Raw genomic sequence first — 18,401 nt, forward strand, 5'->3', positions numbered from 1 at the left:
ACTTAATCCATATAGTAAACAACAGCAGACCATGTTATTGATGCTAAAGGAATGCATTTGCTAGAGGTCATTGAAAAAAGAACTCAAAATTACTTATAGTATTAAGGTACAATGTTACAGGCATTTGCAAAGATTTATTAGTCCTGTGATTCCCCTCATTCCACATTTTATTCAGTCATAAGCAAAAGGACAGAGAAAAGTATTATGCTGGAATACAAAATCAGTAAAGCAATCTGTTAATGATGAAAACAGCAAACATCTTCTGAAACAGACTGAACAGAATGCACATCATAGTTTTGACAAAACAGACACAGGCATAAATGGTTGTCAGGGAAATAGGATCGACTTACCCCAGACCAGAATGAAGGAACTTCTATTCTCTGACTTGCCTGTTCAGCTCCTACAGGTCTACCGGGATTAATGCTAACAATATACCAAGATTAAAGGGGAGGGAAGCAGGAGGCTCCTTTCATGAGATCACAGCTAAGCAAGCTCTTACAGGGTGATGAATTAGCAGTAGCATGCACTTCTTGGTGGGTATTTCTGTAACAATAATAAAAGTGGCAATTTACACTTATCATTAACACACTCCAAACCTTTTATGTGTGGGTCTACTTTTGAAGGCATAGTAGGGTGCTTTGGAACAATCAAAACAGCATTTGATACATATTCCTTTTCTTTGCTTGCTAGGATTCTAGTAAAGCCTTTTTCCCTCAGCTATGGCACACATTTCTGCCAATGCAAATATCTGGAGGCTGAAAAGCAACCCATGGTGCTGAAATCAAATTCCAGTTTAAAAGCAAAAGGATCAAGGAACTAAACACAGAAGCTGTTTTCATTGCATAAATTGCAAGGAATCTAGGTAGTCAAACATACACATATGAACAAATACACAATAATCTATCCTGTCAAATCCATGCCGTTCAAGCTAAAAGATGCCACCAGTAATGAGAAAAGGTGAAAAACCAGCAATATGGCTATTGTACAATGGTACATTGTCTTAGATCCAGTTGGAGAACATATTCAGTTTTGAAATATACAGCTTTATTTTCAAGGAAAGGAGGTTTATCATTGATAAATAGTTACATGGTAGGGAATGAAGTGTACATCAAAAAGATTTAGCAGTAATATTATTTCACACAACCAAATCCTAATCAAAATTTGGGATTTTAGCCAGACCTAGTCTAATTTCATAAATCATGCCAAACCATAATCCAAATTTTGACCTATAATGTCTGGATACTTACATCATGTTAAGCTACAATCAAACTAACCACATTATAGTTTAATATAATATATGGATCAAGTCATAGATACATTTAAGTGGTCATAGTTTTGAGATGAATCTGGCAAAAAGGATTGGATTTGTCCCACATGCAATTCATCCACTGATTTACTGGATGATGACAAATTATAAGTCTTTGGAATACCTCCATTCATTTGGAAACCTAGAGCAATGAACAGAAGTTTGGAAGAAGAGGCAGGAAGAAACTTGGTTATGCAATGAGGGACTAACATATTATTAGCCTATGAATTAAAGAATCCTCAGGTCAGGAGAACTTCAGTTCCATTGAAATCAGTCAGACTTCAATAAATCATAACTCAAGTTGCACTAATTTCAGTGAGTCATTTCTAAGCATGACTAAATCCGGATTCATCCTTGATGCACTTAGCTTTACATTATACTTTGCATTATTATTGCTTGGTCAACTCTGTAGGGAAGAAGGTATTTTTCTTCAACAGAAATCAGTTTGCACATTTTAAAGCAGATTTTATCTTCTTGTGCAGTCATACTTCATATTAATAATAAGAGAAGGACTTTACAACAAATATAACCTTTTTTAAGCAACTTCACTGGATATCATTTAAATGCAATTGAAGGCAAAAGGATAATATTAATCACTCTTCCTAGTATAACATTCCTATATCTTTGAACTAACATTAAGAAATATGGTTATTATTTAAATTATCATTATTGTTTTCCTAATGTGTGATCAAACATTGCCCTCTAGTGGTGAGTACTGGGCAGATTTCAAAGCTCAATAATTTACAATTTTAGCCATATTGTTGGATAAAACAATTTTTCTAGCTTTTTTCTAGCTTGTGTCTTATATAAAAAGTATTAAGAAAATACATTTCTTAAACTGAACAAATATTAGTTCTGAGTTTGTGTGCATGTCATGGATTTTAATCAGAAATAGTACAGGAGAAAGATATTAAGCCTTTATTTCTCTCCACTGCTTCTCAGTAAAATTAGTAGCCCTTCTGACTTCTCTAAACTAATAATATCAGAAGACTCTTTAATTTAAACCTATATATAAAGGGGGTATATTGCCATTAAAAGGCCTGTCATTGCTATGTGTTGCAAATACACTTTAATGTTTAATAGGACAGTCTTAATTGTTACAAAGCCATAAATAAAGTAAAATGGTAATAGGTTAGGAGAAAATGATAATGAATCAGATTGCAGATTGCTGAATTCAAATCTCTACTAGATTAAAAAAATATTCTAGGAAATCTTGTTGTTCAAGTTTTAGTTTAATGTCTCCCCAAAGCCACTATGGTAAGGTTACCACTAGGAAGTCCAATTTTGTTTTGATTTACTTCCCTAAGCTCTTTTAAAGCAATTTATTTAAAGAAGTTCAAACCAAGCCAAAAGTCTCAATATTTCATTAGTTAAAGAAATGTTGTTTCTTTAATTCCAAATTCCAACAAACCTGGAACCTGTTTTTCAGCAAGAGAATCAGTGAAATGAAAATGTTAATTACATTCTTCTTCATTTTTCCACAAGTATTCAGCACAATGTGTAGGAAATGGGGGCACAGACTGGGACCTGGCCACGAAAATAAAAGTTGTAATACTGGGGCTATCACCGACTTTCCCCTCCCTGCAATTTTCATTGGAAGGATAAAATTTTCCCTGGTTCACAGAAGGCCTACTTTTACAGTGTAATTTGTAAGACTAAATGGCTGATCCCCAAACTGGATCACAGCATGGGGTAATAGATTAAACCCACACTAGCCCCAGGAGTGTCTTTATATCTCCTTCCTGTTGTCAGTTGTTTTTGAAGAGGAAAATAAACGCCTTTAGCAGTCAAGGACTAATGATATGGTTAATGCCACTGCACATTAGGATGGCCTTGAAAATGCTGCAATTTAATAGTGATAGTTCTCCAGGGATTTGCATAGTAGGGAATCATTTCAATCAATCAGCTGGATTTTCTCACCAGCTCAGATCTCAGAAAATCCACTATCAATAAGAACAAGTATTTTTCTTTTCTTTTTATTTATACATATGCTTTATGGAGTGTTGGAATAAAGAGATTTATGGAGTAAAGGCTTCAGATTGTTTGAACTGTGATATATTTGCATTTGAAGTTTAAAAGTAGTTCCATAGTGTTTAACTCCTATAAAAGGTATAAAGCTAGTTTAGAGCCAGTTGTATTTCCATCTACCCCCGCCAAGTAGATTTGGTATATATTTTTTTCCTATTAAAAATGCTCATCCCTTTCAATTTGGTTGCCTGGATTAGAGGTGGCATTTTAAACTGATATGTATCTAGAGGAGTAAAAGGAACATTAGACTCTAGACCAATGATGATGGAGTACAGAGAGAAAGAGGATGGAAATTCTCAATCATCCAGCTCATGATTGCCCCAAGGTCTTTTTCCAAAAGGCAATTGATTTTTTTTGTTTTTGTTTTTACTTTGAAAACATTTCACTTTTCTTCCAAGGAGATTCTTCAGTTCTAACTGACTGGAGGGAATGAAAGGATTTATATTCTTTGCAGTCATCTGGTCATTAGCACTCTGAGGGTTAGTTGTTAGCTCTGTGAGAGTCATTGAGACCACTTGTGGGCTTATCTGTATCCTCAGATGGATGTGGAACCTTCTTGGTACTGCTGAAAATTGTAAACAGGACATAGGTGGTGTCTGTTGAGGGAAGGCTGTTCAATTTTAACACAGATGGCCTCGTTGACTCCTCATTCAAACCAGTGGTCCTCTCTGTCCAGAATGTGAACTTTGCTGTCTTCAAAAGAGTGACCCTTATCTTTTAGATGGAGATGGATTGCTGAGACCTGTCCTGATGAGTTTGAGAAAAACTATTTTTGATATAAGGTTACAAACTATAAGGCAGATGCTATCTCTGATTGTAATAGTAGACTTTCAAATACATCTATGTGAATGGAATACTGGACTAGATTAGCTACTAATCTGAGCTAACAGAGTACTTAGTTTATTTTTATTGTCTTACATTTCTGAATTTCAAACAAAAGTTTTAAGGGAATTTTAGATCAGGGTAAGCAATGTTTGTGGTTGAAAGATGCAAGTCAGCCACTTGCCCTTCTGCAAAACTACAGGAGGCCACTGTGTAATGTGGTGACATCATTGGAAGGCATGGGAACATTTATTTTAATTGTTTTCCTCCTCCCATTTTTAAAACAATTGTTTTAAAGAACAAAACAAACAGTCTAAATGTTTCCCATTTCAATTCCAAATCCCATCTCCAAACACTGAAAAACGATCCCAAATGTAAATGCTGATATTATATTAAATGAATAATTGAATATCAGCACCAAGAATATGACAAATTCAGCTGTCCTAATTAATTATTATGAAAGTTATACTTTTTTAAATGATATAACAGCGCAGATGGAAATAGAGGTGGGCCCAAGTGAACTGGATTATCCATCTGTTACGTGATTAGGCTTATTTATGCTGCTTCTTTTATTAGCTAAAGAAAAGAGACAAATGGATATGAAAAAAGTCATAATGACATTCATCCACTCACTCAACCCACATAATGCCAGTGCGCTTTCAGCTGCCAGAGCTGCATTATGAAAGAGCAGGAAACCAGAAGCTGTGCCAAGCATAAACAGGATGGCATTCCAGAAAATGCTAGGCTGCATTAACAGAGGGATAGAATCCAGATCACGTGAAGTGTTAATACCACTTTACAATGTCTAGTCAACTTGGAGGTATGGTGGTGGGAGCAGACAGCTTCATTTGTTTGCTATGTATCCCCTTTATACTCTCTTTTAGTGGATACCCTCCCCTTCCCATCTAAAGAGAGGGGGACAACAAGGAGGGCAAGGTGAAGATGGCATTGCTCAGGTCTCCTTGGTCCTGCAGCTGTTAGGGCATGGGAAAAGGGCAGGAGAGAAGGACAGAGTGTCGGGCCCTATGAGGCATTGCTGTATGGAAACCCACCACCAGTTGCTCCAGTAACTCCTGAACTACCTGGGCCTGCCTTAACCGGCCATTCCTAGACCCCTGAGGTTGCCACTGACACCCCATGACGATCAATGGTTGGTGTCCTCCTGAAGGAATAGCGAAGATGCTTTACGAGGCCAAGCATGGGCCCGACATCACAGCATGGACTTCCCCAGTTAATCCATGCATGCGCACTAACGCCACTGGCCAGGACGACTCACACATGCACACAGACAGCTGGCAGTTCCATGCATGCACAGAGACAGCCAAGAGACAAACCGGCTAAACTGCGCATGCGCAGAGACAGCTAAGAAGCAAACTAGCAAGGCTGCACATGCGCAGAGGCAGTTGCTCATCAGGACAGACTCACAGCACCTGGGACATTTGGTTACCGTGGAAGACCGGATGGTGGTTTCTCTGGGGTAATTGGGTGGGGCTAGGTGGTGTTGGGTGTGGGAGATATAAGTATTATATAAGAGCACTCAGAACGGATGGTTCTCAATGTCGACTTTATTCATGCTTCACCTCATTAGTAAAGCATTGTTCTTCGTTCCTGCTGGTAGTTTCTTTATTTACAACGAAATCTCGGCCTAGGACGTCGTAACAGTAAGTCGGCACTCTGCGGACCAAGCCAGTGCTTGTCCAGGTCGTGTACAGTACTTTTTTGAGTCCGTAACAAATCCGCGAGCGGTAAAGCTACTTTTGCGAATGCAGGGATGAATTGCCTATAAAAATTGGCAAAGCCTAAGAAGTTTTGCAATTGGTGCCTGGTCCATGGGGCTTGCCATTCCAGAACACTTTGCACTTTTGCAGGATCCACCTCTATACCCTCTGCAGATATCCTATAGCCCAAATAGTCGAGGTGCTTTTTATGAAATTCGCATTTGGACAATTTCACAAATAGTTGGGCAGCAAGTAACTTGCGCAAAACATCTTGAACTAGACGGACACGTTTTTCCATTGTCTTGGTGTAAATCAGTATATCGTCCAAATACACCAATACCCCACAATACAGATGATCATGTAACACTCCATTGATCTTCTGCATGAAAACAGTGGGAGCACCCCATAGCCCGAAAGGCATAACTGGTGCAGCCTCTTTCTGCAAATGCTGATAAACTTGGCCAGGAATGGGGAGCAAGCCCCCTGATCTGAAGAGGAACTAGCTGCAATTTGATTCAAAAGATATTGATTGCCATGAGTCATAACTGGAAAACATCTAATAGCACTTTCCTCTACCACACATTATAATTTAACCATTTTTAATGTTTTTTTCCATTAAAAGAAATTAAGTAACACTTGCAGAAATTATATCCTCTTATGAGAGGATGACATCCAACAAAATATGGTATATATTAGGCATAGTTGCCCCTTCTGAAAAGATAAATCCTGCCAGGATTCAAATGATTAGATTTAATCAGTGCTATTTTTCTATAAAAGAAAGGTGCCAGAACTCACACGTCATACAACCCGCCTTGCCTATCCTACAAGGTTCCATCCAAAATAGGTGCCAGAACTCTGTTCTGGGTGTTCTATGAAAAAAAAAAAGCCCTGGATTTAATTATTTATTTATCAGATTTAGAGACTGCTAGTTCACAGAGAAACTTGGGTGATTTACAAAGTTCATGAGTTTTGTAGGTATTCAACAACAATAAAACCATAATGTGGTGCTCTGTCTATCAGATGTGGCCAATACAAAGTGCTGAAAAAAATTCACAATAACTCCTTTTTGAACAATTTATGCATATTTAATAATCTTTTTCTTCATTTTTTACTTACTGAAGACCTTGGCATTAAGATAATTTGCACTAAGAAATTAGCCCTCATGTAGCCCTTGCAATGAGTTTGAGAACTACCCTAAATTATAAGACAGATTGCTTCTTTGTGACTTAGTATGTGTGAACCTAAGCACTGTGTTTTATGAACCATATGACATATTATATGGTATAATGTGGTGCTCAAACCGATCCTTTTGTAATTCATCCAGAAATCTCTAATTGAGCAATCCATGTTTTCCTATGATGCGTGAACCAAATTATCATTTTTATTTGTCAGGAATCAGTTCCAAAGGACAATATAAAAAGAGCTGAGAATATATTTTAGCAGACATGAGTTCAGGACAACCTCTTTGTAATATGCAATAATAACCTTATCTATCACAACTCAGGCTGGGGCTGGTCAACTTGGAGGTATGGTGGTGGGAGCAGACAGTACACCCTCCTCTATCCAGGAGGGTCCAGTGGCCAGCAAAGGATAGCTACAGATATGGAAGAATTGCAGCTAGACTGGAGGGAGAGGATAAGTGAGGGATGAGTTTAGAGTCCTTGCTGCATTGCCGTAAATAGCATAAGCATGACTTTCCCCAAGTTTCATGAAGTCTTATCTAGTCATTCTCAGGGGAAGGCAAGTAGTCTGATGAGAGTCTTGTAAGGTAGGTAATAAACAATAAAGTTTTAGCCTGAGGCTTTCCATGAGTGGTTCTAGTTACATAAGTATACTTTAATAGACTTGAGCAAGAATATAAATTGGGCTAAAGTGTGAGAACAATGCATCTTCTATCCTAATACAATCTATTTAGTCTGTATTTCCAATGGAGAGTACATTTCTTCTGTAACAATCTCATTAAGGGCAAACTGTTTTCTGAAGCTTTCAGAAGTTTGTTGGAATGAATGGCTCTGATGAGAATCCAACTTCTCCAGTCTCAAAGCAAAAGTAACCAGCAACCACATGCATATTAATTAATTAATTATATTATACTGCCAATTGTACCCAGCATTCCAGCTAAGCAGTGAAGCAGTTGTAATACAAGCAATCAAAACACAGACAGTAAACAAATGAATTACAATAAAAAAAATCTAAATACAATTGCTAAATATTGTAAAATATCAATACACTAACCACCATAACAATCAAATAGCAATGATGGTAAAATGAGCCGCCAAATGCTCTCCTGAACAGCTATCATCTTCTGGAATGACATTAGTGAATATCTTCCTTACACAATATCTTCATGAGCCAGCCATAATGCATGCTCTGAATTAATTTTAGTAGGTGATTATACTCGAGCAACATGGAAATGGTGATTGCTAAAACCAATATTTGTGGACTGATAGACAAGAGTTGGTTAATAAAGTTATTATCTGGAATGTGAACTTTCTTCTTACCACTGGAGGGCATTCTAACTTAGGAGAAAAGGACACCATGGGGATTGGAGCATATAAAATGGGAAGTCAGTAAGATAAAACCTTTTTTTTTTTTTTACATTAGTAAGGAGATAGAAAATAAGCCAGCCCTATAACCCAGCCCTATCTCCTATGAAGGACTAAACCCAGTTCTTTAAGGATGATCTAAGTGGGTAATTCTTTTGCAAAACAGTTTAGTTAGCATCACCATATAAAAATCTCAGACATGTCATTTAATCCATACTTTTTCTAGCTGAATTTCCTGCTGCAATTTGTTGGCTATGCAGATTACGTGGAGGGGAGAGCTTTCAAGACTTCCTAAACAGTTATGAATCCCTCATCATTTACTAGGCTGTTTGGACCTCAGGGGGATGACACAGTCCCCATCCAAATCAATCTCAGTCAAAATAGATATTACTCTCTTGTAGATCCAGCACATAGTAAAAGGAAGCAGAAAGTTCTAACATGCTTTATTGTAATGTATACCAAGGCTGCTTGAGGAGTAACTTAATATTAGCAATAGAATGCACAACTATCTAGTATGGATGGATGCATTTAAAACAGGGAGGAATATGGTACTTATTCATGTTTTTACTTCCTTAGACATTGTAGTTGTCAAAAATCAGGATTTTGGTAGCTCATGCTTTTTAATAAAAAATGTTCCTCCTATTTTTTTTTATCTCTTTAGAACAATGTTGTTTAAACTTGGCAACTTTAAGATGTGTGAACTTCAACACCCAGCATGCTGACTGAGGAATTCTGGGAGTTGACGTCAACATATCCTAAAGTTGCCACATCTGACAAACACTTCTTTGGAGTGAGGTTGGAAATTCAGGCCTTACTAGCTGGCCCAGTGCGGCTTCCATTGAGCCACTCCTTTGTGCCTCAAAAGCTCTCCTTTGAGAAGGGGAATGGAGTGCTGCAAGTTTGGGAACTATCTTGCCTAGCCCTGTCTCATCTCTTTCCTTGCAGGAGGGGCACTGGCTTCTATTTGAGCTGTTTCTTTGAGGTAGCTTCACTTTTCCCTTGATTCACTTGGGAAGTCTCCTCTAGGCTATAGTTGTCATATTTGCATACACATATTGAGGATATAATAAATGTTGAGACTGTCTAGCTCAGTGACTCTCAGTGACAATCCATTTGCTGTTGGGTTGGATGAAGTGAGACATTAACCAATTATGAGGTCAATAATGCAGAACAAACCAAATTAAGGGGTAAATTAAGGGCTGTCTGAGAAGCTTCTTGTTTTGGACTCAAGTCACATTTTGCTCCTTATTGTTCAAGTAATGGATCTCCCTTCTATACGTCAAACTGATCCTCTTTACTCCTTACACCAATTTATCTTTGCTTCAGGTCAGTCTTGAATCCTAAAGAGAGCCAGTTTGGTCTAGTGGTTAGGCACCAGGTTAGGCATCAGGAAACTGTGAGTTCTGTTTCTGCCTTAATTATAAAAGCCAGCTGGCTGAACTTGGATCAGTCATCTCTCTAAACCCAGGACATCTGGTTCGGATGACACTCAGTTGATCCAAAAAAAGTGGATCTTGCGCTCACTTTTAATTACACATGTATAATGCTAGCAAGAAAAAATGCTAACAAGAACAAAATTGGCTTGAATCCTAAATCAAATCAGCCTACTTAAGAGAAGTTGACAAGATCCCATTATCACAAGATCCAACTTTGTTATTCTGTTAATATTGTGTAACATTTCCTAATTTTTTTCCAGGAAAGGAGAAATTCCCCAATAATTTTTCAAAAGCAAGATCTGAGCAAGCCCAATGGAAGGAGTTACCTCATTCTTTAAGGATTTAACTGAAGTATCAGAAATTAGGGAAGCTACAGATCACTGGAGAGATGCTTGTATAATAGGACATTCTCACACATACTTGGTGGCTAACTCATAATGTCATAACTACCTAATAAGAGCAGTCTCTCTGAAAGAATTTCTAAAGTAATTTCCCTTTCATGAAATTGAATGGGGCTGGCTAAAAAAATACAGAAGATCATCTTGGATCTGTGCTACTATAAATTCTGGAAAACTGGAATGTATCTCTATGATAAAAGATGATCGATAGGCGTCTGGGGAATAAGTGACTGGCAGCAGCATCCTTTATACATGTGTACTTGAAAGTAAGTATCAGTTAGTTCAATGGTGCTTAATAGTCCAGGTAATGGTTTTATTACTGCTGAAGTTTTAAAAAGCAATCTGGAATGATATACCGCTGTTTTAGATTTTTTTTTTATACTGATGGCACTTTTTCAATACAAAGGAAAAAGAACTATCAAACTATTTCTGTTAAATGCTGTGCAAACTCATCAGTCTTTTCAGTGTAATATGAAAAGTTAATGCTAATTGTTTGTATAATTGTTTTATTGGATAAACATATTTTAATAGTTGAGCTAGTACATTTCAGAGCTGGACATCAGTTTTTGCCCATGTTTTAATTTGTAATATATAGCTGAAAAATATTTGTGCAAGACAGCTTCTGCATTATACATTCTAATTCAGGTCTAGAGTTTAGGTCTACATTTAATCTTACCTCCATAATAAAATAAAAAAAAAACATTTTCCATTAAAATCCCACAGTAAATGTTCTCTATAGTATGTAAATCTACTATACTAAGGAAATTCCAACTTGCTCTATAATCTCTTGTGATCAAATTAAATAATCCAGACCACTAATTAGCAAATAAACATATCATAATCTTACTGTTTGCAAATGATGCAGTATTTCTATTGCACTGCATTTAAGTAAGTTCTGAGGCATTTTTATTTACCTGAATGTATTAGCCATCAAATTACAATTGACTCTAGCCACATTTCCTTCTGAGAAAAACATGAGTTCATTTATACTATAACAAAATTCCTAACTTTTGCACAAAAAAAAAAAATATGGCATGCTTGGGATTTAAATAGTTTGACAATAGAGCAAGTTAAGACCTTTAAACATTTGGGAGTAGTTTTTCTTATTTCTATCAAGATTGGGGCATATTCAAAATATGTACCACAAAATCAGACATGAATATAGTCCTTCTATTTTTCCAGTATATATTAAAGAAGTTTCTCCACTGTATAAAAACAATACCAATGTTAAGTTAAAGATAAAAGAAATAGAGAAAAGTCATAGCAATAAAACAAAAGAAATAGAAAAGAAGGAAAAAAATAAAAGAAAGAATGATAAAGAGATGGCTCAATAGTCCTTACAGCAATTATAAGTACACTTATTTTACCATAAACTACCCTTTCTAATCTTCAAAATTACAAACCATGAATTCAGTGAAGAGTTATACAAATATGATAAATAAATAAAAACTCCACAAAGGATTTCCAGTCACTAATAAGTTTAGTAATTGATTGTACTCTAAGCAAATAAATTAATTTAGCTATCTCTGCTAGTTCTATCTTCTTCACCAATCAATCTCCATTGTGGGTATTACAAAGTCTTTCTATTTTTGTGCATTTTGTTATGCCACTGCAGTGATGGTATATAAAAATACTCTTTCATGGCTTTCTCTAGTTTTCCATTAATCCCAATTAAAAAAATATGGTTTTAGAAGATTCTTAGCTTTTAAAATTCTTTGTAAATTCTTCCCTTTTCCAGAAGGGCACAGCATATTCCAGCAGAGATAAACTTATATTCGGTGAAGGCTTGTATATAACTTTTGTTTGAAGCTCATTTGAAACTATACAGCTTCTTTGCCCCAGATTAAATACCTAAAACATATTTTTCAAATGGCCCTAGTTGTAACTAATGCAGTAGGAAGAAGGGAGGATGGTTTGACTAAAGGGGAGATTATTGTACAGAATTACATGAGTGTTGACAGGTTAAAGTTACAGTTTCTTTGGGAAGGTCTGAGTTCTTTGATTATGGCAGATAATTATGAGTGAACATTGAAAAAAATCATCCTTGCAAAAACTACAACACTGTAAGTTCTCAAACTATAAAGAACACACTTTAATGCCCTAACAACAGCTATTCTGGGGAGCAAATATAAACAGGTTCTATGGAAGCTAGGAATGTGCCCTTGAAGTGAGGGCAGTGGTGGGATTCAGCCAATTTGCACCAGTTCAGCAGAACCGGTAGCTAATTTTTGTTGCCCAGGCCCAGAATGGACTTCCGGAAGTGGCATCCACACAGAGAACCGGTTGTTCACATATTTGAATCCCACCACTGTGTGAGGGTGTCATTGAATCTACAGCCCACGCTCTTCTATAAGGACTCAAGTGCCAGTTTTATATGATTGTTTTCGTTTATTTATTTATTTATGAGACTTATATACCGCTTTAAGTACGAGCACTCTCTAAGCGGTGTAGACCAGTAAGCAATGTATATATATATATATTTACATTGCCCCCAACAATCTGGGTCCTCATTTTACCTACCCCGGAAGGATGGAAGGCTGAGTCAACCTTGAGCCGGTGAGATTTGAACCGCTGACCTGCTGAACACAGTCAGCTAAAGTGGCCTGCAGTACTTGTTGTGTTTCTGTCACTTAATTTATTTACTGTTTGTTTGAATCCTATTTTTTTTCCAAATTATTTCTCTTGAATCTTTTGAATATGCTGAATTTTACAGCTGTATTTATTGAGGAAGTTGCTTCCTCAAGGAACTGATCACAGTCTATTCTTTCTCTCTTTGTATATTTTAAAATAGCATCTTGTCGATGGATCTAAAACTTTAAAGATATAAAACATGAGTCTAATACCAAACCATACCCCTTCAGTGTATTTATTATCTTATGAGTCAGCTTTATCTCAAGAGTGTCCTCTTTTTCTTTTTGGCATTCATATCCTAAAATGTTTCACATGATGACAATTGTTATTTAACTGGCCCCCTTCCAAAGGACGTCTTGGAGCCAATCTTTTGAATCCAGCTTTTTTGGATTTTTATTTTATAATTATAATCCATTAACCAGATTAAAAAAAAGAAGAAGAAAAAGAAGCATTTGCAATTTGCATTGGCATAATTTTGTAAAACCTTCATAGTTGACTGATTTTTCTAATCATAAGAATACAGAATTGTTTTTAATTAGGCTGATAATTATATGCAAACCTCATAACTTGGTATTTATGATTACTATAATAATTTGTTCATTATATTGTAGAGGACTTAAGGTTTGTTGATCATCACACTGATTTTTCTCCTGAGAAAAATAAGAAAAAGTGGTGGTAAGGAAGATGGAAATTTCTTAGCTGCTCTGCTTTTTTTTTTTTTCTAATTTGTTGTTCAAGGCACAGAATTTGATTCTTGTTCTGATCATAGGTTCTGTTTCATACCTACTGGTGAAATCAATAGTTGAGTGACAGAGGGCCCTTTTCTGCCTTAGTTACCACTATGTCTTTTCCTCTATGGACTATTTAACAAAGTTTTTTACATCTTGAGCCACCATTATACTGTGTGTGTGTGTGTGTGTGTGTGTGTTGAGGATGTAGATGAACAATATTATAATCTGAATTGAATTGGTTTGAACAAAAACCAGATGAATCACTGCAGAATGACTAAGTAAGAAGAATACAAATGAATGTTAAATTTAAACTCTAGTGATAGAATGGAGAAAGGGTACAAACAGAACAATTTTGTGATAATATCCCTATTTGTCATTGTTCCTCATGGAATCAGTAAACTCCAACCTTGCCTTTCTCTAGACATCTTCCCAAAAGTTAGACAGACATTATAATATATGTGTGTAATGGATCAGAACAACTGGTGTTTTATAAGGTTTTTTTTGTAATGAATTCCTGTACCTCATAATTTATTACAGTAGCATTGCTTTGTCTGCCATGACTTTATTTGGTAAGCTATATCAGCAACAGCCCAATTTGAAATATCAGGACAATATTGCAAAATGATGATTCCTAAGAAGTAAAAGATTGATTGCGGTAAACTATGCCACAAATCCTCAAAGAAATCTCTAGTGCCTCTCCCCTCTGATTCTCTGTAATATCTAGAGTTTATAATGCTGACGTGCTATTTTAAGACAAATGCAAGAAAGAGTACACTCTATTTGAAAAATCTGTTCTGTTCTCATGTGTCACATCAACCATCTATCATTTGGCTGATTGTGTCTGCTTGTCCCATGACATCCAACAAAATAGTTATGCTCTGGGTTGTCTCTATGAAACAATGTCATCTAAAGGGACATAAGGAAGCATATCTTCTTTGTTGTAGTATCTGTCCTTTGGAATAGTGTCCCACCATAGACAAGAAAGCCAACTGGGTAACTTTGGGCCAGTCACTCTTTCTTAACCCAACCTACCTTACCGAGTTGTTGTGGGTGAAATTGGATGAGGAAGGAGCATTAGTGTGTTTGCTGCTTTGAGTTATTTATAAAATTAATAAAGGTGGGATAGAAATAAATAAATAAATGAATGAATGAATGAATGAATGAATGAATGTCTGGAAACTAGACTTCCATAAATCTGTAAAAGGTTCTTTCTTAGGGCACTGGACCCGGATGTTGGACAAATAATTTGTGTTGCTGTATTTTTGCTTTTACAGTTTTTAGATTCATTGCTTATTTTTTTAATGTTTCCTTAAAGCTGCTATTTGCAAGTTGGGTGGACATGTAAATTGCATAAAACTGTCAATCGATCGATCAAACAATCACTTTTCCCCAGTTTATCCCCCAAATTTTTGAATTTAGCAGAGAGAAAACTCAGAAATATGCCATTGACTTTGACAAACACAGTTGTATATTCTCATCTTAGCTGACCTGGGTCTGAGTTTATGTTTCCAACAAAAAAGACAGAAAAGAGACAACAGGCAGAGAAGGAGACATTGGCCTCCAAAATATCAGATGGCAAAACTATATTTCACTTTCATCCAAGAGCAGTCTCAGATGTTTGGAAAATAATTTGAAAAGCAAGCTGAATAGGTGGTACTAGAAACTAGGGAATTACTGTCCTTTCATAAAAGAAAACTCAGGTACTCTTGTTACTAGAAGTGGATAATTTTCCTCAAATTAGCATTCCAAAATTGGCAGCAGATGCTGATTAGTCATTTTTCTAGATTTTGAAAGATAGTCAATTTATTTCTCTTCCTTCTTGATGTCTCCTACACATACCATGTAATTCTTAAGTATTGAGCAATTAAGTCAACAGTTGGCTTTCTGAAAATATTCATGCATAGCTGATATATGATCTCAATTAAAACGGGAGGGTGGCTTTTTACAAATTTTGGATTGCTACAATTTAAGTATGCTAATAGTTGGATATCTATTTTTCAGAATGATTGTTTGCTTTCTTTAATTTTGTCCATGTATGGAACTTTGAGAAAATGAGAATTCCATGGGAATTAACAAAGTGGGTGAATTGAAAATTTGGAATTTGGAATTTCCCAGAGGTAAGCTGGAGGAAAAGAGCAGAAAAGGCATAATGTTACCTTTGGCATTTTTTTCTTCCCTTCCTTTCTTATTTTCAAATACTACTAGAACTCCCAGAGTAGATCAATTAGGCTCCAGGCTAGGATTTATTACTGAAATACCTTTGGTTAGGCTTATGGATGATTTATGGTAGAGTCAGGATAGAAGTGGTGGTCCTTGAATTCTTGGTGGCTTTTGATACCATCAACCATGATATCCTTTGGAGCTGGTTCTAGGGCTGGAGATAGGGAGCACTATTTTACTGTGGTTCTTTTCTTTCTTCAGGGTTGATTTCAGATGGTGTTGGTAGGCAGAATGTTCCTTCAGCCTCTCCTCACAAGAGTCTACTCTCTCCCTCCTCTTATTTAACATTAGAATAGAATATCGTAGAATAGAATAGAGTAGAATAGAGTAGAGCTGGAAGAGACCTTGGAGGTCTCTAGTGCAGTCCCCTGCACAAGCAGGAGAACCTATACCAGTGACGGTCCAGTATCTTTTTATTAATATTCATATTAATTTGAAACTGCTAAGAGAGGTCATTGGCCAGTTGAGGATTCAGTATCATTAATATGTTGATGATACCTAATTGATATTTTTTTATTCTGAGCTGGCCAAGTAAAGCTGTAATCAGGCAGAGATAGCATGTTCCAGCTTCTCTTGATTAAACAATGGCATCTATCAGGATCCTGGAAGCTTGTCTTCTCTGTTTCAATGCTTTCTCCCTGGAATGAGGGTCCCTCTGAAATAGAGGGTGGCTACCACCCTACTGGGTGTTTAGAGGACCTTGAAGACCTGACCTTTCACTCAAACCTTTGGCTAGGATGGATGTAGCTCTTTTGAAGAGTCAGTGCATGTTTGTTGATGCCTGGTTTTGTCACTATCCTACCTTCTTTTATTGCTGTATTGTTTTTGTTTTATTGTTTTTAATACTGTTTTTGTGGACTGCCCAGAGTCATTGGCAGATGGGAAATGTATAAATCAAATAAATAAAAACGTGAAGAGCTGATATCACCCATTTGAGAAGCTTACCATACCATAGACTATTGCTTCACAAGCCTTTTTAGATTCAGAAGATTTTTTCCCCCAAGCAGTGTGCATTATATCATGTTGTGGCCACATTTCCAGGGAGCACATTTAAAAATGCACAGACATTTTTCAGGGGGTCATTTTATGGAACAAGGATGGAGAGCAAGTCTACATTATAGATCATTTGCTAAAGTGTTAATTCTTCTAAGATCTGGTGTTCATTAGCTTATTTCATCTGATTTAATAAACGATATGCCATGAGAAAAAGGTCATCAATTTCTCCGCCAAAAAAATGCAAAGGGAGGGGACCCTGCCTTGGTCCATTGGGTTTTTTACCCCAAATATCTGGTGCTGTTATGGAGGACTATAGCAAATCAGCTTTCTTTGCAATAACTATTTCATTATTCCGACATTCCTTATTTTTAAAAATCTGTAAACATTTAATAAGTTAAATATCCAAATTTATCTTGAGTATCCACTGAGGATAACTTAAAGATTAGTTGTCATACTAATACATTATTACGGAAGGAGGGTTTAGTTATGGTAGTCTAAATCAGAAGAAATTTGGTAACATATTTTCAGTCTAACACATTTTATTAAAAGCATATGCTTTTGTAGGTCTGCAGTAAACCTGAGCTTCAAGAAAGCTTATGTTTTTAATAAAATGTGTTAGTCTGAAAACAAGCTGTCAGGCTCTTTCTGACCATTAGAAGGCAGTAATCTATAAGCAATGAGAACTTAGAGTGCACAGTTTTAATGAATTAAATAGAGGACATTTAGAAACAATGTTTATGACAATTTTAAGAAGCTGGCAATGCAACTCTGATGCTTTGGCTAGATTTCATCTTGGAGAGAACTGTATTTAATCATAGCGTATATCTATACACATCTTCCTCTAAGTGGTATTGATTTGTATTTTTATATTACAGGCTGTTCGACAGTATAGCTTACTGAGGAAAAAGAAAGTTTTATTATCAATAATGATAAAACTTGGCCTGAAATCATTAAGAATACAGTCCTAAGTATGGGGAATGGACGTTTATCAAATTCAACTTAGAAAAGGAAAGAAGGAAGAAAGGGAGCAAAGAAAACACAAGAATCAGAGATATTTCACACTGTTGATAGCATTTAGAATGGAATGATAAGAGTACCAAGATATTTTGTATGTGGAGTTTTCATGTTTGAGCAAACATGCCATGGGTAAAGGCTGCTTAGATAACTGTATAATCTGGATTAATGTTGAAAAAACATCGGAGAAATGGAAGAGAGATAACAGAATGCTCATCTTCATGTCCCTTGAACCACAGTACTGGGGTGCCCCGCAAGCTATATTAAAGGACACATCTCCATGATCTTGCAAATGTCTCATCTCAAGCCACCCAAACTCACTGTCTCTGTTTGGTTCCAGTATCATTTTGAAAAGGTGTTAGATCTGTTTTGAAATTTTGGGTTTACCATATTTTTGAAAGAGACTAGTTCTCTCTTTAAATGCCTTTTGCAGAAAAGCTACTACAACACAACACAGAAAGTTGATTTAAATTAGGTTCTGCCAGCACTGGGTTGCTACTTTTTCACAAATGTCTGTATTACAACACTGTACTTTATTTTGTGTCTGTGTGTGTG

General features: G+C 36.3%; 1 protein-coding gene across 3 annotated transcripts in view; it reads right to left on the reverse strand.

Moving 5' to 3' along the window:
- CAMK1G (calcium/calmodulin dependent protein kinase IG) overlaps positions 1-470 on the reverse strand; it is a 48,273-nt gene extending 47,803 nt beyond the window's left edge. For 2 of the 3 annotated variants that reach the window (XM_039361362.1, XM_039361360.1), the window contains exon 1: positions 351-470. The gene's annotated coding sequence lies outside the window, so the exon portion shown is untranslated. The remainder of the gene's footprint in view (positions 1-350) is intronic. The other variant, XM_039361361.1, reaches the window with a different exon arrangement.
- Positions 471-18,401: the final 17,931 nt, after the last annotated feature.

This window comes from Crotalus tigris, unplaced genomic scaffold (genome assembly GCF_016545835.1).
Source record: "Crotalus tigris isolate CLP2741 ecotype Arizona unplaced genomic scaffold, ASM1654583v1 scf7180000019259.915256, whole genome shotgun sequence".
NCBI lineage: Eukaryota > Metazoa > Chordata > Lepidosauria > Squamata > Viperidae > Crotalus > Crotalus tigris.